At 49.9% G+C, this 23,732-nt stretch overlaps 1 long non-coding RNA gene across 4 annotated transcripts; it reads left to right on the top strand.

Moving 5' to 3' along the window:
- Positions 1 to 325: 325 nt before the first annotated feature.
- On the top strand, positions 326 to 4,120 carry LOC119364318. Of its 4 annotated transcripts, none has more exons than XR_005174827.1 (6): positions 326 to 816; positions 1,082 to 1,196; positions 1,854 to 1,941; positions 2,140 to 2,216; positions 3,542 to 3,716; positions 3,919 to 4,120. It is a non-coding gene; the product is annotated as an uncharacterized LOC119364318 (long non-coding RNA). The 4 variants fall into 4 exon arrangements; XR_005174828.1 differs by having other exon boundaries at positions 1,854 to 1,970; XR_005174825.1 differs by having other exon boundaries at positions 1,854 to 2,216.
- The last annotated feature ends 19,612 nt before the right edge of the window (positions 4,121 to 23,732 follow it).

The raw sequence follows: 23,732 nt of genomic DNA, 5'->3' as shown, positions 1-23,732 counted from the left end.
CGAGCTACATCGTGGTGTCCACCAAGTCCAACATGAATTTTGGCCAATAGCTGCCGCCCTTCCTCTTCGGAGATACATCTTTGAAGCACTCCGGTAGCGCTTTTCTCTACTATTAAAGCAGAATCGAACATCGTGATGGTTCGACCTCCTCCTTACCTTCTCCCAGCGAGAGATCCCGTGCAGAAAAAAATCGCTAGGAAAGAATCCACGTTCAGCCCACTTTTTTCAGGTACGATAAAAAAGAAAAGGAAAACAACCTCCGTAAGAAAAGCACCCACGAGGCCACGACTAGGCACAGACATCCCCCACCCCGAACTCTCTTCCCCAAACTACCCATCCCATCTCTCGCGAGAAAAATTCCCTATCGCCGTCCAGATCGGAGATCACCTCGGCCTCCTCCACCACGCGCCCGCTTCCTCCCATGGTCGTGTCCTCCCGACCCACCCTCCTCTTCGCTCACCACGCCGGCGCAGGTGGTCACGCGGGCGTCCATTGATCTGCAACTCTCACCGCCTTCATAACGCTCAAGCGCCGCCCACGGATAGACGATGGCTTCAGCCGTGTCAACGAGGTCGAGGAGTCCCTTGACCTAGCCCTTGACCTCACCTTCGTCGGAGGCCTCGCCCATCTCGATGGGGCCGGTTACTTATCTCTCGGGGATGCCCTGCCCTCCCCTGGCGTGCTGGGGACCGATGATGCCCTGCCTTCCCCTGGCGTGCTGGGGATCTGGTGGCGCCCGTCGAACGTCGAGAGGTGGCACAGCCCCGCCACACACTTGTTCCTCCTCCTCAGGATCCTCAATTCCTCATCTAAAAGGTTTTGCCTACATGCGTGTGCCTCTGGTTTCATTCCTGAATTAATCTTATCTTGAAGTGTGGTTATTGTGCATGTCTGTTTGTGTTCTCAAGGCATTCAACCTCTGCTTTAGCTTCTTGTGCAAGTTTATGTGGATGGAACTACCACCATATCCACCCAGCCTTTTGGTTTGGTCTTGTGATGCTGACGCACATTGTCTTTCATGTTACTACTATCTGCCTTTCAGTTTTGACTTGTGATGCTGACGCACATTTTCTTTCTACAGCTGTGATATTTCCCTCCTTCATGGATGTATGGAACTGCGTGAATGGGACAGCGAAGCCACTGTCATGAAACTTGCAGAATGATGACAGAGATATCGAAAGATTTTCTAAAATGAGGTGTGAAATAAAAGGCAAATGTGAAGCTCTTGCATCAATCCTTAGACTGATTCCTGCAAATTTTCCTACAGAACTACAACATGGTAGTCTTGAAGTAAATACCATTTCTTTTATTTTGTATGTGTTGTTAGCACAATAGATAGTTAATATTGTTTTTCCTCTCAAGTTCAAGATGAAGACGACCAGTTAAGAAAACAGTTTGGTGAGATAGAGTGGCAGGTTTGCTAGAATCACTGTAGCTGCTTCTGCCGCAAACTTACGTTCATGCCTATGACATCTTCTGGGATCTTTGTTTTAGGAAACTATTTTGTTTACACCTTCCTATTGGCATGTCTATGGCAGCAGTGAAACTTAAACGAACACTTCTAGGCTAGATATTATTAATGTGTACATATATTGGTCCTTTACATGGATCTTGCCATCTTTATTTGCCAGTCATTTCAACTATTTGACAAACTTGAAGGCAAGCTCAAGGAAATGCATCATTACCTTTTAGTATTATTTTTGAGTTGTTGGAATCAATCTGGAAAATATCTTCCTATTGTAGATACAATATTTGCTGGTTTGTAGTCTGATACTCTGTTTGACATTACAAATTACGGAAATACTTAGATTATGCTTATGCCACTGTGCTGATAGAGATTGGCTACTTAATAGTATGGAGATGACAAGATCGAAAAGGACGGTGATATAAGGAAAGCGGGGAGTGGAGGAGGAAGAAAGTTGGGATGCCAATTATAAATAGGTTAATACTTCAAATCTTTATGCACTAAGGTATTCTTTGTGTTAGAAATAATTGTTTAAAAGGCTCATGATTTTGGCGAAACTGTATGATGTATGTGTGTTCCTTCACATGGACAAATATGAAAGGGTACCCATTATGAAATCATAGACCAGTGATGTATCATTTCTTTGTCTTTCTTATTGCAAATATGGCTCACAGGGCCGCGCTCTCATTTGATTTTGATGATGATGATGATGATGATGATGATGATGATTGGAACCAAGAGGAGGAAGCAAGTAAGTTTCATTTGATTTTCTATTCATGAGGTTACAGTAACAAGATATGTAAAGTCTGGATTGGTTTACTTATCACTTGTATGTTCCATACTTGCAGTTTTTCAGTACTTTCGTCTTGTTTCCTCTCAGTGTATCACTAAATAATCAGTGTTTTTGGGTACTTGCTTGTTGTTGCCTTTCAGTGTATCACTAAATAATCAGTTGACCGGTGTTGGCAATGTTGCATCGATCCTATTTATTTCTGGTTCTGTATGCCTCCCAAGCTACAACTTATACCCAAAATTATTAGCATACAAATTGGTATCAGTTGTGGGAGACTCGGCCATGCCGACAATGCCTCCAATGTGGTGGCGGTCATGGTGGACGCCACCATGTGAGCTTCAGCTCATCGTGGTGTAGCCGGAGCGATTTCCTTCGCTGTTGAAGTCCGAGAAGATTTTTATGTGAATGCAATCCTGTTTTGCTAGGTCCCTGGCATTATTAATTTTATTTTTCTGCCAATAACAACCAAGTAATGTGTGCATGTCCACGGCTTGGAGTAATTCTCGGTTAGTTAGATCTGACCGCTGCATGTGCTTCGTGGGATGCCACGAATCCAATGCAAGCAGCGTTATTGTCGTTGGGTTCAGGTGGACATGGGATGGTTCATTTGATATACCTACTCACTAGCTACTTTCTCTCTTTTTCAGTAGCACTTGACCATATAAATAAGAGAAAAAAACCAGAAAACGCTGCAAGATTTTTACGCAATGCAAATTACTTGTCTGCGTGCTCGCGCGTGTTTATACGTGCGCTTGTTCTTTTGTGTCCAAATACTTGTGTAGTGTTGTGAGAGAGATTCTGCAACTTCAGTTTTTGTCATGCAGTTCCTTAAAATGTATACATCTCTTGCATCCTTTAGATACATCATGTGTACAGGTATATGTATAGGGAGCAAGTGCCACATTGCTACATTTAATGCTTTGGTGTGCTCTCACGCTCCATGCCATTGTCCCACGCTCCAAACTGTAGATATTGACTATGATATGAAATTGTAATTGCTCATAATTTATATTTTTGACACAAGGCAGGAGCCAAGAACATCTGTGTGATATGGAAGCTCTTAACAATGGTTAGCGTATGGTTCGCAAGTTATTTCTCTGGTTCATCTCAAATTGAGCGTCTTGATACTTCATATGAATATTTGGTTGTAACAAATTGTTTTCCGCAAGTCACAATTTTTTGTATGCAAGAAATATGTATAAAATTCCTCAAAGCATTGTAGATAAGCAGCTTCATATGTCTGAGTGTCTGATATGCCTTTCTTTTTCTGTTTTTCCTGCCAGAAAGAAAGCAAGTGACCTATTTAATCTCAGAGATATGTCCCATTATCAGTTTTGAGGAGTCATTGTTCCAGTCACACAAAATGTTGACAGATGTATCATTTACAATGACCATTCAATTGTAATTTCAGTGCCATGTCATAAAATTTCAATTCACCAGTTCAACCCCTTCCATAAGGTAGTTCTCTTTCTATGATCTGAAATCACAAAATCCATTGCTTGTGATTTAGTTGTCTATACCAGCATAGCAAATTAGCAATTGTAAATGATTGCCTATGGCGGTGAAGTTATGTGTTGCTACACAATCTTTCTCTGCCAGTCTCAATGGGGCGAAAAAGTCATCAAGTTTATTCATTCATACAATTCTTTTTGCTTTGCAGATATTGGATCAACAGTTGGAAGTGAATCGTGCAATACATCACTCTAATATTAGTTATAATCGGCTGACCATGTAGGATGTACCGCTTGTGATGTATTACACTCCATATCTCCTTACAATTTGTAGCGTGAAATTTTTATTCCTCTCATTTGTCCATTTTTTTGTTCTATCTCTTAAACTGGTGAATAGGAAGTTATGTTGTTTCAGATGCTTACTGTGTGATGAAGCAGATGGTGTTCCGAAATCCAGCATCTGACACCTGGTTTTGGTCTCAAGACTGCAGTAAAACAACGGAACAAACATGGTTCGCTGCAAAATTTACTTAGGCTCTGTTTGGTATCTCTCTGCTCCGCGGAGCCGGGGAGCTGGGTTTTCGCTGCTCCGTTAAAATAAGCTGTAGGCTGGTCCGCTCCGGGAGCAGAGTCAGAGGAGCGGAGAGAAACCAAGCAGGCTCTTAATACAACTATAGTTAGAAATTTAGGCAAGGAGCACGCCCATGATCTGAGGAGGAACATAGCTGATCTTCATTAGATCTACTTCAATTACTCAGAAAAACCGATATTTTTTTTAAAATAATTTTCTTCGCATTAGGTGCCTAGAGTTTTAAGTGCTTTGCACTAGCACCCTGTAGTCAGCCTTTCTTTATGTGCTATTCAGTCCAACAAGGAAAACAAAATGGTAGAGCGAAAGTAAATCTTCGGAACTGAAATCACATATTGCCATGCTCAACACATATTTCGGAAGTAGAATATTTCATTGTGTCCATATACTTTCTAAATCCGTGGCAATGCACGTGCATTCAGCTATTTCTTATAAAGCTCTCCCTCGTGGACCTTGTAGGCTTTCGAGCGCCGCACAATGCAGTGTGCCTCGTTTTGATCCTTGGGGAGTTCTTGCCTATTTAGGTAGGCTAAAAAAGGTTCGGTCCACGGGGCGACGACAACCATGATGAGATGGGCTGAAGGTGTTATTTCAGTGGCAGAGCCCCCGATTATGTCAGTGTGTTCGGAATCTGGGGTTGTGGTCTGATCCGGACTAATATTGCCGGTCTCCCCTTGCCACACCACGGATGGCTTGAAAAGCCTTTCCCGGAAGATGTTAGGTGGGACAGGGTCGCGCTTAGTGCCAATGCGGGCTAGAATATCTGCTGCTTGATTGTTTTCCCGAACCACATGATGAAATTCAAGCCCCTCGAATCGAGCTGACATTTGAAGAACGACATTGCGATAAGCTGCCATTTTTGGGTCCTTGGCGTCGAAGTCTCCATTTATTTGAGATATTGCGAAGTTTGACTCCCCGCGCACTTCTAGGCGCTTAATGCCCATGGAGACAGCCATCCGAAGACCATGTAACAGAGCCTCGTATTTGGCTGCATTGTTGGAGTCTGTGTATAGTATTTGGAGTACGTATTGGACTGTATCTCCACTGGGGGATGTCAAGACAACACCCGCTCCCAGGCCAACCAACATTTTAGAGCCGTCGAAGTGCATGATCCAATTGGAGTATGCGCCGTACTCTTTAGGGAGTTTGGCTTTTGTCCATTCGGCGACGAAGTCCGCCAGTACTTGTGATTTAATGGCCTGCCGTGGTTTATATGTAATGTCGAACGGGAGGAGCTCGATGGCCCACTTAACAATCTGGACCGTTGCATCGCGGTTATTTATTATGTCATTGAGTGGAACTTCGGAGGCCATCGTGATTGAACACTCTTGAAAGTAGTGTCATAGTTTTCGAGATGCCATGAAGACCGCGTATGCTATCTTTTGATAATGTGGGTATCGTGATTTGCATGGTGTGAGGACAGTTGATACATAGTATACCAGCTTTTGAAGCAGGAATTTATATCCATCCTCCTCTCGTTCGACGACGAGCACTGCGCTTACAACTTGATGTGTTGCAGCTATATATAACAGCATGGGTTCACCATTGTTAGGTGTGGCCAGGATTGGGTTGCTGGCCAGGATGGCCTTTATTTCTTCCAGTCCGGCCATGGCCACATCCATCCACTCGAAGTGTTCGGTGCGTCAAAGAAGGCGATAAAGAGGTAGTGCCTTTTCTCCCAATCGGGAGATAAAGCGGCTTAGGGCCGCCACACATCCAGTTAATTTCTGGATTTGTTTGAGGTCTGTTGGGGTAGCCAACTGTGACAAAGCTCGGATTTTAGCCAGGTTTGCTTCAATTCCTCTGTTGGAAATGATGAAGCCCAGGAGCTTTCCGGCGGGGACACCGAAAATGCATTTTTCCGGATTGAGTTTGATGTCATATGTTCGGAGGTTGTCGAACGTGAGCCTCAGGTCATCTATTAAAGACTCGACGTGTCTGGTTTTGATGACCACATCATCTACGTATGCCTCAACTGTTTTGCCGATTTGTTTTTCCAGGCATGTCTGAATCATGCGTTGGTAGGTTGCACCGGCATTTTTGAGCCCGAAAGGTGTGGTGTTGAAACAGAAAGGGCCGTATGGGGTGATGAATGCCGTTGCGGCTTGATCAGACTCTGCCATCTTGATTTGATGGTATTCGGAGTATGCATCGAGGAAGCACAATGAGTCGGGTCCTGCAGTAGCGTCGATGATTTGATCGATGCGGGGGAGGGGGAAGGGATCCTTGGGGCAAGCCTTATTGAGGTCCTTGAAATCGACACATAGGCGCCAGGATTTATCCTTCTTTGGTACCATCACCAGGTTTGCTAGCCAGTCCGGGTGTTTTATTTCTCTGATGAATCCGGCTTCGAGTAACTTGGCTAGCTCCTCTCCCATAGCTTGTCGTTTAGGCTCTCAAAAGCGCCGTAGTGTCTGCTTGACCGGCTTGTATCCCTTCAATATGTTGAGACTATGCTCGGCTAGCCTGCGTGGGATCCCTGACATGTCTGAAAGGTGCCAGGCAAAGATGTCCCAATTTTCGCGTAAGAACGCCCGTAGTGCGGCGTCGATTGTGGGGTTCAGCTGTGCCCCGATGTATGCTGTTTTTGTAGGGTCCGTTGGGTTGACTTGGAATTTGACTATTTCGTTCGCTGGTTTGAAAGAGGTGGACTTGGATCGCTTGTCAAGTATCACGTTGTCCCTGTCCACTTTGGAGCGTAATGCAGTTAATTATTCGGCCGCGAGGGCTTCGGATAATGCCTCAAGGGCCAAGGCGGCGGTTTTATTTTCGGCGCGAAGTGCTATGTCCGGATCACTAGCTAGAGTGATGATTCCGCTGGGCCTGGGCATCTTGAGCTTCATGTACCCATAATGGGGTATAGCCGAGAAGCTCGCGAATGCGTCCCGCCCTAAAAGGGCGTGGTACCCACTACTGAATGGGGCCACTTGGAATGTTATCTCTTCGGACCTATAATTTTTTGGAGTGCCGAATACCACATCGAATGTGATTTTTCCCGCACATCGTTCCTCCCAACTAGGTATAATCCGTCGGAAGGTCATGCTGCTTTGCTCAATGCGGCTCTTGTCTATCTCCATTTTGTTGAGAGTTTCCTCGTAGATGAGGTTTAATCGGCTGCCGCCATCCATGAGCACTTTAGTAAGCCGGAAGCCGTCCACAATTGGACTAAGGACCAAGGCGGCTGGTGCTCGGACTGTTCAGAATTGAGGTTCGTCACTGGCATTAAAGGTTATAGTCGTGTCATTCCAGGGATTTGTGGATGCAACATGGCAGAGTTCAGCAGGGCCGTGGAATGCTCTCTTGCGCCTGTTATTCGAGGCGAAAGTCTCGAAGAGTGTCAACACTGTATTGTTGTTTTCTGCGGGACGATGCTCTACGGTATTAATGAGGATATCCTCGCCGCTCTTGGCCACCTGCCGAAGTATCCAACTTGCTCTAAGGCTATGTGTTGGTACGGTATCCGTTGTGGTGTGAATTTTGCATGGCCTATTGAGCCATCCCTCCAATATGGTTCCACGCCCTGTAGTGGGCTTTGGTTTCTTTATGATTGAATCGGGTGATGTTCAAGAGTACACCCTTTTGGTTCGGACGAGGGGTTTAGTGAGACCCGAAGGATCCCAGAATGTTGCCTGGGTTTTTCAGGCGCTTTCCATCGCACAGTACTTCTATACTATGGCCGCCAAGTCGGCGAAGTGTGATATGTCATGGCAACTTATGGCATTAAGGATTCCCTTGTCCATGCAATTTTTGCAAAAGAATGAGATTGCGTCTTCCTCGCGATAGCCCTTAACCTTGCTCATTACAAGGAGGAATCTGGCCCAAAAGTGACGTAGTGTCTCTTGGGATTGTTGTATGATGTGGGAAAGATCGCTTGTATCTGGGTGGGTGGGTGGATTTAAGTCCAAACCCTGACCCGATCCGAGACCCAGAGGCTGAGGAACTTCTGAACTTGGTAGTTCGGGTTCCGGGATGTTACCCAGTTTTTCTGGTCCGCCGTCTGATTCTAAATTCAGAGCTTGGGCCATGTCCTCCCGCGCGCGGGTATCTGGCTCAAAGAGCTCGGGAATCCAAACATAATTCATCCTCAAAATAGCGGAAGAGTTGTTGCATTGATCCTCCACCACCGCTATTTGATGGGTGACCTGTAGAGAGTTGATCTCTCTTTAATCGGGTGTAAGCCCAATCCGATCATAGTGTGTAGCGACTCCCAAGATGGCGATGCGATCCAAGAGCTCGTTCAAGGATGAAAGTTCCATTGGATCCATTCGCTCGGCATATTCCGAGCTGACGTGGAGGCTGTTTTTGATGACTCGAGAAGTCATCATTGGCACGACGACCGAACGGGCGGCCATGACGAAGCCGCCTAGTCGGAGGGTTTGGCCTAAAGCCAGGGCTCCCCCGGAGGCAATGTTGTCCTTCATAACAAGGCGAGCCATCAAACCTTTTTTGACGTCATAGTGGAACTCTCAATGAAAGCACCAATGTCGGTGTCAAAACCGGCGGATCTCGGGTAGGGGGTCCCGAACTGTGCGTCTAAGGCTAATGGTAACAGGAGGCGGGGGACACGATGTTTACCCAAGTTCGGGCCCTCTCTACGGAGGTAATACCCTACTTCTTGCTTGATTGATCTTGATGATATGAGTATTACAAGAGTTGATATACCACAAGATCGTAGAGGCTAACCCTAGAAGCTAGCTGTCGGTGTCAAAACCGGTGGATCTCGGGTAGGGGGTCCCGATCTGTGCGTCTTAGGCTGATGGTAGCAGGAAGCAAGGGACACAATGTTTACCCAGGTTCGGGCCCTCTCGATGGAGGTAAAACCCTACTTCCTGCTTGATTAACATTGAAGATATGTAGAATACAAGAGTAGATCTACCACGAGATCGTAGAGGCTAAACCCTAAGAGCTAGCCTATGATGGTATGATTGTAATTGTGATCGGTCTTCTAAGGACCATGCTCTCTAGTTTATATAGACACCGGAGAGCTAGGGTTGACATGGAGTCGGTTACAAGGAAGGAAATATAATATCCGGATCGCCAAGCTTGTATTCCACGCAAAGGAGAGTCCCATCCGGACACGAGCCGAAGTCTTGAGTCTTGTATCTTGACACTTCTATAGTTAGGACGATGAATATAGTCCGGCTGTCCGGATACCCCCTTATCTAGGACTCCCTTAGTAGCCCCTGAACCAGGCTTCAATGATGATGAGTCCGACGCGTAGTCTTGTCTTCGGCATTGCAAGGCGGGTTCCTCCTTCGAATACTCCAAGGTGATTATCAAACACGTAGGTTGTGTCCGGATCTACAAAATGATCTTCACATACCGCCGTAGAGAGAATGATACTTCAGCTGACAACTTTTAGACAACGTGACATGCCATTAGAGCCAGGTCATTATTCGAACCGCTTTTTCACAACGAGCCACAACACGCATTGCGAGGCGGTTTCCTTGACACGTCTTGTCAAAGCAGAGATCATGTCCCCTTATCATGGGATTCTCATCAATACGGGTATGGGTAATCCCCCCGTGCCATCAATCGTGGTGCTTGGGAAGTAAGCGATTCTCAACAGGCTAGTGGGGAGGCGCACCGCTTTCGTCGCCTCTATAAAGGGATAAGAGTTCCTCATTTTTACCCACGCCTTCTTCCTCCCTCGCATACTCTTGCCCCCTCGAGCTCCAGCGCCCTAGTCCAGGTCTTCTCCACACAGTTAGTCATGTCCGGAGCAGGAGGCAAGTGGGTGGCTTCCACCGTGACGGAGAAGAAGATCGCGAATCTCCGGGCGGCCGGATACCTGGCCGCAGATATAGCGCACCGACTACTAGATGAGGGGCAGGTCATTCCAACTCCAAGACCCCACGAGAGGGTCGTGTTCGTTGCCCACTTCGTCCGTGGACTGGGATTTCCACTCCATCCCTTCGTCCGCGGGCTCATGTTCTACTACGGGCTAGACTTCCATGATCTAGCTCCGAACTTTGTCCTCAACATCTCGGCGTTCATCATCGTATGCGAGGCTTTCCTCCGCATCAAGCCTCATTTCGGCTTGTGGCTGCAAATCTTCTACGTGAAGCCGAAGATCGTGAGTGGCCAGCAAGCGGAGTGCGGAGGAGCCATGGTGGGCAAGATGCCTAATGTCACCTGGCTTGACGGCTCCTTTGCGGAAACCATGAAGGGGTGGCAGTCGGGGTGGTTCTACATCACCGAGCCGCGCGGCACCGACTGGGCGGCGACCCTCGAGTCCCGATCCGGAACCCCTATGCGGCTCAACTCCTGGGAATGGAAGGGCCTGTCCTGGGGCGAATCTACAGAGCTGACCGGACTCATAACCTGCATAAAGGGCATGAAGGACAAGAACATCAAGCTTGTCAACGTGATCCAGGTCATGCTCATTCACCTGATTCTGTCGTGCCAAAGGCGGGCATTTAATCTGTGGGAGTTCATTCCAGCCAAACACCAGACGCTTCAGAGGCTCTATGGCATGAAGCACAAGAATGCGTGGAAGGTGTTGTTCAAGGCTTCCGAAGTACCTCCCCCCATATCCTGGGACCGCGGGCTCCACGCCACACGACAACCTATTCAGGTGAGTTCTAAGGCTACCACCCAATTCAGTTCTTCCCAATATAATTACAGGGGAACCTCAAGTAATTGTGTATATTTGTTCAGGAGTATGTGGAGACAGCGGAGCGGATTGACTGTCCGGCACCGCTATCGGAAAGCCCAACTAATTCTCTCCTGACGGAGATGCTGGTTCCGGCGCCCTACAAGGGGCTGGAGAAGAAGGCCAATAGAAGGCCCCGGGGACCCGAAAGAGTCTTTGGCGTAAGGCTGCACCAGAAGCCTCGTCCAAAGAGGACGAGGGATACTCCTCCCCCGAAGGGGAAGAAGGAGAAGAAGAAGAAGAATAGGCCGCCCTATCCGGACAGGATGGGGGGCCCGAGACGGCGGACTAGGGGACCCGGAGAGGCCCCCGGTGTAAGGTCGTTATACCCTTGTCGTCTGACGACGACGAGGCAGATTCCTCCCGCGGAGGCAGGGAGGAACGAAAAGAAACACCACCTCCCCGTGTCGGGGGAGGGAAGAAGAGGAAGGCCGCCCCGGTGGGGGAGACTGGGATGTCCAAGAAGGGAAAGGTGTCCCTTCCGGACTACTCCGCCACCGCCGCCGATAGCGAGGAAGGGTGGCTGCCCCGGCAGAAGCCCCTAGTGCGATCATAAGTGTCCGCACTCCATCGTGATTTCGTTTCATAGTTTTGTTATAACGCCGAACTTGCATGCAGTCCGGCCAGGACCCATCCCGAAGTGTCGTCTTCGGACGGGTCCCTGAGTGAGTCAGCATTGAACTTACTCCTGACGCCACTTCTCCTCGGCCTGTGGACGACACGGAGGTGTTGTCCCAAAGGCTCCCAGAAATGGGGGAGGTGGCCCTGGAGGCCCAGACGTCGGACTTGCGGGGTTCAAGATCCCCGCGGATCGTGTTTTTGAGAGCCGAAGTAAGCCGGACTCTCAGCCGAACACTATCCCGGAGCCTTTAGTGGTTCCGGATTCAGGCGGGCAACCCCTCATTAGGGAGGGAGGGCCGTCTGTCTCGAGGACTTCCGTTGCGCCCGAGGCACCGGATTGTCTGCTGGAAGCGTTTCGTGGCGCTTCCATAGATGAAGAGCACCGTACTCTCATGAGTGCGATGATGCAAAAGGTTTCGTCCGCCAAGAGCGGACTAACCGAAGCATGCACCAGCCTCCTGACAGGCTTTGAGGTAAGTGAAAATGTGTGAAATCACCACCCGATAGGTAGTAGCCCCTGATACTCTATTTGGTGTTTGGAAAGAAAAACCAAACAGAGGGTCAATTATAATCCGCAGGAGTCTAACAATAAGTTTGAATGGAAATAAACATGTTGTGCTGTTGGCCGCTGCTGCTCGTATGGCCGAAATCGCCGGCCTAACCAGGACTTGGAGCGGGCATAGGGAGAGCTCGGCCTCGCGAGGAGGCAGCTCGAGGAGAGCAAAGGTGAATGATTCCCCTCTCTCATATAATAAATGTTAAATAAAAGTTGATTATGTTAATGATGAAGCGTTGTGATATGGTAAGAGAGGCCACCACCGAAGTGACGTCTCTCAAGAAGGCGTTGTCCGAGGCTGAACACAAAGCGGCCTTGGAACTCAAGGAGCACAAAAAGCAAGAGGCTCGAGTGGGCGAGGTACAAGAAGAGCTCCAGGAGCTCGGCAAGAAGCTTGAGTCTGCGGAGCAGGAGCTTAAAGCAAAAGAGGTTGAGCTTGCGAAGGCCCTTACAAATACAAAAGACGCCAAGGCCGAAGCCGAGAGGGCACAACAAGAGATCCAGGAGGCCAAAAAGATAGTGGCGGGTAAGAAATTTTTTATGCAAAGCAAACATGTGGAGGAGGCGTTTCTTTTACTTACTCAAATCCGGAGCTCTCCAGGGGCATTCGCAGACCTGCCACGCAGCATATCAGATGCCGCAGAGTTCTACCGTGCCCAGGAGGGGAGCTCAACGGAGAAGTTGTTCTGGTCCCAGTATGCTGGGACCGAACATGCAACGCCTCTGAGTGACCAACTGAAGCAGTTGGTCGAACTCCACAAGGTGGCCGAAGTGGCTATGAAGGATCTCATAGTCCGGATATGGCCTGGTGAGCTTCTGCCCACCAGCTACTTCAGCCTGATCAAGCGGATGGTGGATTCTTGCCCGTGACTGGAAGTCATCAAGCGATCCGTTTGCATTGAGGGTGCCCACCGGGCCCTTGCCCGGGCAAAGGTGCATTGGGGCAAGCTGGCTGCAGAGAAGCTGGTGAAGGATGGGCCGCCAGAGGGCAAGCCGCATCGTGTCCCTGAGAAGTATTATGATGGCGTGATGAAGGGTGCTTGCCTTGTGGCTGATGAATGTACCAAAGACCTAATTTTTGAATGAATTCACCTCTGTCATGTTTGTTATTTAAAGACAAAGTTACTTGCGCTATGTAGCGCTTTTGTTATTTAAAATATCACCTTCTGTGCGACTGTTTATCAAATTTTGAAAGTAGGCCAGTCGTTGGCTTCCGCCCCCATGTAACTAGTACTTGGGTGTTCGCGGAAAACCCAGACACTCTTTATCCAAATGTTTGGTCCCTTAAGGAGGTGTCCAGCGCAGCGAACAAGGCAATCGGACTATGCGGCTTTGTAACCTTCAATTAGCCATAGAAGTCTACCATTTTAAATTTCGGCGAAGCCCCTAGAATCCGGAAGGCCGAATTGGGGCGCTATACACGCCTATATCGGACAAGGCCGAATTAACGCCTAAATCGGAAAAATCTTTAAGGATTTTATGACCTCTCGAACAGCGACTAGTCTCTCGCCACATCATGTTGGACAATTTTGTGCTTTCTCTACTGAGGTGCTCGTCCGGAAGAACTAGGGCACAATCGCAGTAGTTCTCCCTGCGCTACCTTAGCCGAATTAACGGAACATAAGGCACCAAAACAAGGGAGCCGGGCTATCCCAACCATAACCTAAGACATGATTCGGAGCTGATGCATATAATGCTATAAGTTCGGGGTTCCATACTATTGAAAGTGTTCGGACTTGACTTGCCGTATTATGGGGTACCATAAGAAGCCCCTGGCAAACTAAGCGTACCAAAGTGTATGGATGCAAAATTAAATAGACATTTATAAAAAATGCTCAAATAAAAATAAGTAAGCTGACGCTATATGTGGTCTCCCATTGATAAATGATACGTTTAAGCGTATGTTTACAATGTATGCATTAAGCGGAGACAAATAGGATTATTTGACATATCCTATCCAGGGGCAGGCTACATAAAAATAGATAAAGCAGGAACAACAATCATAAATAGATTCCACCTGGGTGTTTCTTGCTGTGCCCAAAGCCTGTTGCCTCATGGGTTTCCTCTCCTATGTAAGTCCGACAATCCGGCTATTCTGGAGAAGCTGCACTAAAGCAATGTCCTTAAGGGTGAATGGAAAAGTTATGAAGTGATACCGTACTGTTGACTGAGCCCCGGATACGCCTCCGCCTGTGCCCATGGTATTTTGAGTGCGTAATTGTGTACGCGTGGCACAAATGCTGCTTTGATGGGATTTGAGTGGAGGCCGGACTGCTAGTTCTGCTCTTGTCTCGCCTGCTGATCTTGCTGCGGGGTGTTCCGCCCTCGCTTGACGGAGTTTGGAGTTGTCGTCGCTGGATTGGTGGTTTGCCGGAGGAGGCCGCATTGTACTTCGGCCGCAAGGGCTGCAGTGTGTTCTTCTGTACGGAGAGAGCAGTCCATATTTCCGTTGACTGTTATGACCCCGCGTGGGCCTGGCATCTTGAGCTTGAGGTATGCATAGTGTGGTACCGCATTGAATCTAGCAAATGCGGTTTGCCTGAGCAGTGCGTGGTAACCACTGCGGAAAGGGACGATATCGAAGATTAGCTCTTTGCTTTGGAAGTTGTCCGGAGATCCGAAGACCACTTCCAATATTATAGAGCCCGTGGAACGGGCCTCTACTCCAGGGATGACACCTTTAAAGGTGGTTTTGGTGGGCTTAATCCTTGAAGGATCGATGCCCATCTTCTGCATTGTGTCCTAATAAAGCAGGTTCAGGCTGCTGCCTCCGTCCATAAGGACTCTTATGAGGTGAAATCCGTCTATGACTGGGTCTAGAACCAATGCGGCTGAGCCGCCATGATGGATGCTAGTAGGGTGATCCCTACGATCAAAGGTGATCAGACAAGCTGACCATGGATTGAATTTGGGGACGATTGGCTCCATCGCATAGACGTTCCGTAGTGCTCGCTTCCGTTCCCTCTTGGGGATGTGGGTGGCGTAGATCATGTTGACCATTTTCACCTGGGGGGGGGGGATTTCTTCTGTCCCCCCATGTTCGGACGCCGGGGCTCATCATCATCGTCGTTGTGCAGCCCCTTGTCCTTGTTTTCGGCATTTATTTTGCCGGCATGTTTAAATACCCAGCAGTCTCTATTGGTGTGGTTGGCTGGCTTATCCGGGGTGCCATGAATTTGGCACGAGCACTCCAGTATGCGGTCTAGACTGGACGGTCCTTGATTGTTGCGTTTGAATGGCTTCTTCCGCTCACCGGATTTGGGTCCACTAAATCCGGCGTTGACCGCCGTGTCTTCGGTGCTGTCGCCGTTGTTCCGTCGCTTGTGTCTATTGCGCCGTGGCTTGCCATTATTGTCCCGGATATCTGAAGTTCTAGAATGTGGCATAGTGCTACTGCGAGCCAACGAGCTGTCCTCGCCAGCCCAAAAGTGGGTCATTAGTGTCGTGAGAGCTGCCATGGACTTGGGTTTCTCCTGGCCAAGGTGTCTGGCGAGCCACTCGTCATGAATGTTATGCTTGAAAGCCGCCGGGGCTTCCGCGTCCGGATAGTCGACTATTTGGTTCTTTTTAGTTAGGAACCGAGTCCAGAATTTCCTGGGTGATTCTCCGGGCTGTTGAGTAATGTGGCTCAAGTCATCAACATCCGGAGGTCGCACATATGAGCCCTGGAAGTTGTCGACAAATGCGCCTTCCAGATTTTCCCAACTACCAATGGAATTTGCGGGCAGGCTGTTTAGCCAGTCTCGGGCGGGTCCTTTGAGCTTAAGGGGAAGATATTTGATGGCATGTAGATCATCTCCGCGGGCCATGTGAATGTGGAGAAGGAAATCTTCTATCCATACCGCGGGGTCTGTGGTGCCATCATATGATTCGATGTTTACGGGTTTAAACCCTTCTGGAAATTCATGATCCCTCACTTCGTCAGTGAAGCAGAGGGGGTGTGCGGCGCCTCTATGTCGGGCTATGTCACGGCGCAGTCCAGCTGCGTCTGACTGGTTGTATTCAGCCCGGCCGGATTTGCTGTTAGTGTATCCGGTATGACGGTCATCGTCATGTGCTTCGGCACGCCCCCGTGAGCCGTAGATCAATCTTGGTTGTCCTGCGGCATTATCCAGTTTATCGCGCAGGTCCTGAGTATTGCCTCGGGCCGTAGTAAACCGGCGCGGGGGTGCAGGCTGGTATTTCGGCTGATATGCCATTTTGTCTCGACCTCGAGGAGGTCGGTCAGCCGTGGTGGCTCCTGTATGTCTCCTGCATCGTCGTCCATACCGTCGATGTCTTCGAAGTCGAAGTCGAGCAAGTAGGTTAAATCATCGATCGTGGAAACAAAGTGGGTGGTGGGTGGGCAGCGAATTCCTTCGTCGCCTGCTTCCCACTCAAGCCGGACATAGTTCGGCACAGTGCCTCCTGACAAAGAGAGAGACTTCAATGAGTTCAGCATGTCGCTATAGGGCGAGTGTTGAAAGAAGTCCGCAGTGGTAAACTCCATTACCGGAGCCCAGCCTGGCTCGATTGGCTCGGGAGTGAGCGGGCCAGGACCAACAGCTGGATATGAGTCCGGGGGCCTAGGGTTACAGGCCTCCACAGAGGTGAGACCTGTTTTCGGCTCCACCGCTGATAAGTGTGCGGCCTGCGGGGCGCGGTCCAGCCCTCTGTCCATAGGCAACGGAACCTGCCCTAGATTTATATCCAGGGCTGCTTCGGGGATGATGTCCCGGGCACTGTCCGACGACAGGTCTAGGCCGTGCTCGTCGTGGCTGTCCGGCGCTCCTCGCGCAGGCTCGAATCCGTCGAAGATCAAGTCTCCTCGGATATCTGCCGTGTAGTTCAAGCTTCCGAACCTGATCTGGTGGCCAGGGGCAAAGCTGTCGATCTGCTCCAACTGGCCAAGCGAATTGGCCCGCAGTGCAAAGCCGCCAAACACAAAGATCTGTCCGGGGAGAAAAGTCTCACCCGGGACCGTGTTGTTGACGATTGAAGACGCCATCAAGCCTCGAAGCGACGACACAGAGGAGCTCTCAATGAAAGCACCAATGTCGGTGTCAAAGCCTGCGGATCTCGGGTAGGGGGTCCCGATCTGTGCGTCTTAGGCTGATGGTAACAGGAAGCAAGGGACACAATGTTTACCCAGGTTCGGGCCCTCTCGATGGAGGTAAAACCCTACTTCCTGCTTGATTAATATTGAAGATATGTAGAATACAAGAGTAGATCTACCACGAGATCGTAGAGGCTAAACCCTAAGAGCTAGCCTATGATGGTATGATTGTAATTGTGATTGGCCTTCTAAGGACCATGCTCCCCGGTTTATATAGACACCGGAGAGCTAGGGTTTACATGGAGTCGGTTACAAGGAAGGAAATATAATATCTAGATCACCAAGCTTGTCTTCCACGCAAAGGAGAGTCCCATCCAGACACGAGCCGAAGTCTTGAGTCTTGTATCTTGACGCTTCTATAGTCTGGACGATGAATATAGTCCGGCTGTCCGGATACCCCCTTATCCAGGACTCCCTCACTAGCCTATGATTGTGATTGTAGTTGTCCAACGGACTAAATCCTCCGGTTTATATAGACAACTGAGGGGGTAATGGTTACACAAAGTCAGTTACAGAGAAGGGAATCTACATATCTGAATTGCCAAGCTTGCCTTCCACGCAAAGGAGAGTCCCACCCGGACACGAGACGAAGTCTTCTATCTTGTATCTTCATAGTCCAACAGTACGGCATAAGCATATAGTCCGGCTGTCCGAGGACCCCGTAATCCAAGACTCCCTCAGTCATCGTCACAACTTGGGGCACGCCCCCGCAATCCGTAGATCGATCTTGACTGTCCTGCTTTGTTTTCCAATTCATCTCGCAGGTCATGCGTGTAGCCCCGGGCCTTCGTGTTTCTATTTGTTCGGCGACGGGGTGCGGCCTGGTGTTCGGACTGATAAGCCGCTTTGTCTTGGCCACGGGGTGGTCGGTCGGCTGAATCCTGCGCTAGTAGTATAGGCTCTAGTGCCTCGTCCTCGAATTGAGGTAACAACCTGCGCCTCGGGTAACTTTTGGTTGGCTGCTCGAGTCCGTATTCCTCGGCCACCGGACCTCAGTCCATCTATTCGTGAGCCGATCTTGATCAGCTTGAAGCTTCTGCCGTTTTTTCTTCGGGCTCTTTGAAGTGGCTATAAGCCGGTGCTTGAAGCGCTCCTGCTTGATGGGATCCTCAGGCACGGTAAATTCTTTGTCACCGAGGCTCACCTCATCTTCGGAGAGGGGCATGTAATTGTCATCCTCTGAGTCTTCGTTCGAGGCCTTTTCGTCGGGGCTAGCTTGCCCGTCCTCCTGTCCGGCCTTTTCGGAGCCTGGCTAGGTGGGATTGTTTTCGTCTTCGGCATCATCCAGAGTGTTATTATCTCTTGTGCCAGTATCGCTATTTCTACCCTCGCGTGGTTTAGAGCGGCGCCGCTGACATTGGCGCTTTGGCTGCTTCTCGAGAGGATTACCCTTTGTTGCATCCTTTTGATCCTCGCCATTGTTTTCTTTGGGTGTGTCCACCATATATATGTCATATGATGAGGTGGCTGTCCAGCACCCTGCGGCCGGTGGTTCCTGTTCTTCTCCGGCATCGTCGTCCATACCGTCGATGTCTTCGGAGTCAAAATCAAGCATGTCAGTTAAGTCCTCGACAGTGGCTATTTAAGTGGGTGGTGGGTGGGTAACGAGTTCCTTCGTCGTCCGCTTCCCACTCAAGCCGGACATAGTTCGGCCAAGAGTCTCCCGACAAGGTGAGAGATTTTAGTGAGTTTAGCATGTCGCCCAAGGGCGAGTGCTGAAAGATGTCTATGGAGCTGAACTCCAAGATCGGTGCCCAGTTAGGTCCGATGGGCGCGTATACGCGCGGTTCGAAGCCTATGTCCAGAGACGAGTCCATGGGTCTGATGACACCGACCTCATTGGAAGTGAAATCTGTGTTCGACTCTATCGCTGCTGAGTGTGTGGCTTCCGTGGCGAGGTCCATCCCCCCGTCCTCGGATGGCACGATCTGCGCTGGATCTAAAGCCAAGGCAGCTGCTGGTGCGATCTCCTGAACGCCGTCCGATGGCAAATCTAGGTCATGCTCAATGTGGCTATAGGGTGCACCCGTCATGGGCTCGAATCCGTCGAAGATCAAGTCTCCGTGGATGTCGGCAGTGTAGTTCAGGCTTCCAAACCTAAACAGACGGCCAGGGGCATAGCTATTGATCTGCTCCAGATGGCCAAGCGAGTTGGCCCGCAGTGCGAAGCCGCCGAATACGAAGATCTGTTCAGGGGGAAAACCTCACCCTGGACCGCATCATTGTAGATGATTGAAGGAGCCATCAAACCTTATGGTGACGACACAGTGGAACTCTCAGTGAAAGCACCAATGTTGGTGTCAAAACCGGCGGATCTCGGGTAGGGGGTACTGAACTGTGCGTATAAGGCTAATGGTAACAGGAGGCGGGGGACATGATGTTTACCCAGGTTCGGGCCCTATCTATGGAGGTAATACCCTACTTCCTGCTTGATTGATCTTGATGATATGAGTATTACAAGAGTTGATCTAGCACAAGATCGTAGAGGCTAACCCCAGAAGCTAGCCTATGATTATGATTGTAGTTGTCCTACAGACTAAACCCTCCGGTTTATATATACACCGGAGGGGGCTAGGGTTACATAGAGTCAGTTACAGAGAAGGGAATCTACATATCCGAATTGCCAAGCTTGCCTTCCACGCAAAGGAGAGTCCCACCCGGACACGGGACGAAGTCTTCTATCTTGTATCTTCATAGTCCAACAGTCCGGCTAAGCATATAGTCCGGCTGTCCGAGGACCCCGTAATCCAAGACTCCCTCAGTCATCATCACGTGTTGGGCGCGCCCCCGCAATCCGTAGATCAATCTTGACCGTCCTGCTTTGTTTTCCAATTCGTCTCGTAGGTCATGCGTGTAGCCCCAGGATTTCTTGTTTCTATTTGTTTGGCGACGGGGTGCAGCCTGGTGTTTGGACTGATAAGCCGCTTTGTCTTGGCCACGGGGTGGTCGGTCGGCCGCATCCTGCACTGGTAGTATAGGCTCTAGTGCCTCGTCCTCGAATTGAGGTAACAGCCTGTGCCTCGGGTAACTTTTGGTTGGGGTGCTCAAGTCCGTATTCCTCGTCCGCCAGGACCTCGGTCTATCTATTCGTGAGCCGATCTTGATCAGCTTGAAGCTGCTGCTGTTTTTTCTTCAGGCTCTTTGCAGTGGCTATAAGCCGGCGCTTGAAGCGCTCCTGATAGACGGGATCCTCAGGCATGGTAAATTCTTTGTCGCTGAGGCTCACCTCGTGTTCGGAGAGGGGTATGTAATTGTCATCCTCTGAGTCTTCGTTCGTGGCCTTTTCATCAGGGCTAGCTTGCTCGTCCTCCCGTCCAGCCTGTTCGAAGCCTGGCTGGGCGGGATTGTTTTCGTCTTCGGCATCATCCAGAGTGCTATTATCTCTTGTGCCGGTATCGCTGTTTCTACCCTCGCGTGGTTTAGAGCGGCGCCGCTGACGTTGGCGCTTCAGCTGCTTCTCGAGAGGATTATCCTCCGTTGCATACTTTTGATCCTCGCCATTGTTTTCTTTAGGTGTGTCCACCATATATATGTCATATCATGAGGTGGTTGTCCAACGCCCTATGGGCGGTGGTTCCTGTTCTTCTCTGGCATCGTCGTCCATACCGTCGATGTCTTCGAAGTCGAAATCAAGCATGTCGGTTAAGTCATCGACAGTGCCTATTTAAGTGGGTGGTGGGTGGGTAGCGAGTTCCTTCGTCGTACGCTTCCCACTCAAGTCGGACATAGTTCAGCCAAGAGTCTCCCGACAAGGAGAGAGATTTTAGTGAGTTTAGCACGTCGACCAAGGGCAAGTGCTGAAAGATGTCTGTGGAGCTGAACTCCAAGATCGGTGCCCATTTAGGTCCGATGGGTGTGGATACGCGCGGTTTGGAGCCTATGGCCGGAGACGAGTCCGGGGGTCCCATGACACAGACATCATTGGAAGTGAAATCTATGTTCGGCGCTATCGCCGTTGAGTGTGCGGCTTTCGTGGCGGGGTCCATCCCCCCGTCCTCGGATGGCACGATCTATGCTGGATCTAAAGGCAGGGCAGCTACTGGTGCGATCTCCTGAACGTCGTCCGATGGCAGATTTAGGTCATGCTCAACGTGGCTGTTGGGTGAACCAGTCATGGGCTCGAATCCGTCGAAGATCAAGTCTCCGCGGATGTCGGCAGTGTAGTTTAGGCTTCCAAACATGACCTGACGGCTAGGGGTGTGGCTATTAATCTGCTCCAGATGGCCAAGCAAGTTGGCCCGCAGTGCGAAGCCACCGAATACGAAGATCTGTTCGGGGGGGGGGGAACCTCACCCTGGACCGCATTGTTGTAGATGATTGAAGTAGCCATAAAGCCTTATGGTGACGACACAGTGGAACTCTCAATAAAAGCACCAATGTTGGTGTCAAAACCGGCGGATCTCGGGTAGGGGGTCCTGCACTATGCGTCTAAGGCTAATGGTAACAGGAGGCAGGGGACACGATGTTTACCCAGGTTCGGGCCCTCTCTATGGAGGTAATACTCTACTTCTTGCTTGATTGATCTTGATGATATGAGTATTACAAGAGTTGATGTACCACGAGATGGTAGAGGCTAAACCCTAGAAGCTAGCCTATGATTATGATTGTCCTTGTCCTACGGACTAAACCCTCCAGTTTATATAGACACCGGAGGGGGGTAGGGTTACACAGAGTCGGTTACAGAGAAGGGAATCTATATATCCGAATTGGGAAGCTTGCCTTCCACGCAAAAGAGATTCCCACCCGGACACGGGACGGAGTCTTCAATCTTGTATCTTCATAGTCCAACAGTCCGGCATAAGCACATAGTCCGGCTGTCCGAGGACCCCCTAATCCAGGACTCCCTCACCTGTACCCGCTCTGGACCTAGATCCAGAGCAGACTGCATCGTCTGAGGACGGGGAGCTTAACCCCGCCACGGAGGCCGCAGACTCAGCGGTGATAGGACCGCACACATATCCAACCTCGAGTGGGCCCTGTGTTATTGGAACCTCGGATTCGTCTCCAGCCATGTGTTCCGAACCGTGTACATCCGTTCCCACTGAATCTGATCAGGCGCCGATCGATGAGTTCAGCTCTGCGGCCATCTTCCGGCACTCACCTTTCGGTGATGTGCTAAACTCATTAAAAGCCCTCTCCTTATCCAGGGGTCTCAGCCGAACTATATCCGGCTTGAGTTGGAAGCTGATGGCGGGGAATTTCGCTTCCCACCTACCATCCACTACATAGCCACTGTCGAAGACTTAACCGACACGCTCGATTACGGCTCTGAAGACATCGACATTATGGACGACGATGCCGGAGAAGGGCAGACACAAAAACCACCACCCATAGGGCGGTGGATGGCCACATCATCATATGATATATACATGGTGGACACACTTAAAGAGAAGGAGGCCGACGGCGATAATGATACGCCCGTCGACGAACCTCCCAAGAGTCGGCGTTAGAAGCACCGATCTCAATCCGGCAAAGGGAAAAACAGCAACATTGTCACGGACGACGGGGATAATCCGGACCAGGCTGAGGACCCCGCAGACCCAGGGTTGGAGCAGGACGTGCGAGGGGATGGCGAGCACAGTCCGGGGGTGTTGTCTGACCACAATGACGCTGAAGATATCAATTATCAACCTATCTCCGAAGAGGAGATCAGCCTGGGCAACGACGATTTTGTCATCCCAGAAGAACCCATAGACCAAGAACACCTCCATCACAGGCTTATCGCCACTGTAAGGAGCCTGAAGAAGCAGAAGCAGCGGCTTAAAGCCGCACAGGATACACTCAATGACATATGGAATGAAGTGCTAGACGCTGAGAAAAAATATGGCTGCCACCACCAAACAAAGGGTTATCCTAAGCGTAAACTGCTACCCTAATTCGACGACGAGGCTATTGCGCCTATATCGCCAGAAAACAATACGACCGACAAGGCGGACCGACCACCCCGTGGTCGAGACAAAGGGGCTAGCAATGCCGTACACAAGCCCACACCTCCTCCCCGTGGAGAAAGGGAGGTTGCAGCCCAGGACTAGAAACACGATCTACGTGAGGACCTGGATAAAAAGGCTGGTAAGCCAGATCCATCTCCGGATCTAGGGACTGTGCCCCCACACAGGATTGTGGCTATCAGGCCAAATATGCCGGCCATATACCGGTTCGGAGTCGATACCGAACATCACAACCGTCAAACCCACGCCACGAAAGAGTCAAATACAGGGGTGCTGTGCACCCCTTGTGCTTCACTGATGTGGTGTTGGATCACGAATTCCCAGAAGGGTTTAAACCCGTAAACATCGAGGCATATGATGGAACGACGGACCCTGCGTCTGGATAGAGGACTTTATTCTCCACATCCACATGGCCCACGGAGATGATCTCCATGCCATCAATTACTTACCCCTCAAGCTGAAAGGACCGGCTCGACACTGGCTGAAAAGCCTCCCAGAAAATTCCATTGGAAGTTGGGAAGAACTTGAGGACGCTTTTCGGGCCAATTTTCAAGGGACT

This window comes from Triticum dicoccoides, chromosome 2B, assembly GCF_002162155.2.
Source record: "Triticum dicoccoides isolate Atlit2015 ecotype Zavitan chromosome 2B, WEW_v2.0, whole genome shotgun sequence".
NCBI lineage: Eukaryota > Viridiplantae > Streptophyta > Magnoliopsida > Poales > Poaceae > Triticum > Triticum dicoccoides.
Note: the sequence above shows the minus strand (reverse complement) of the source record. Positions and strands in the feature narration are given on the sequence as shown.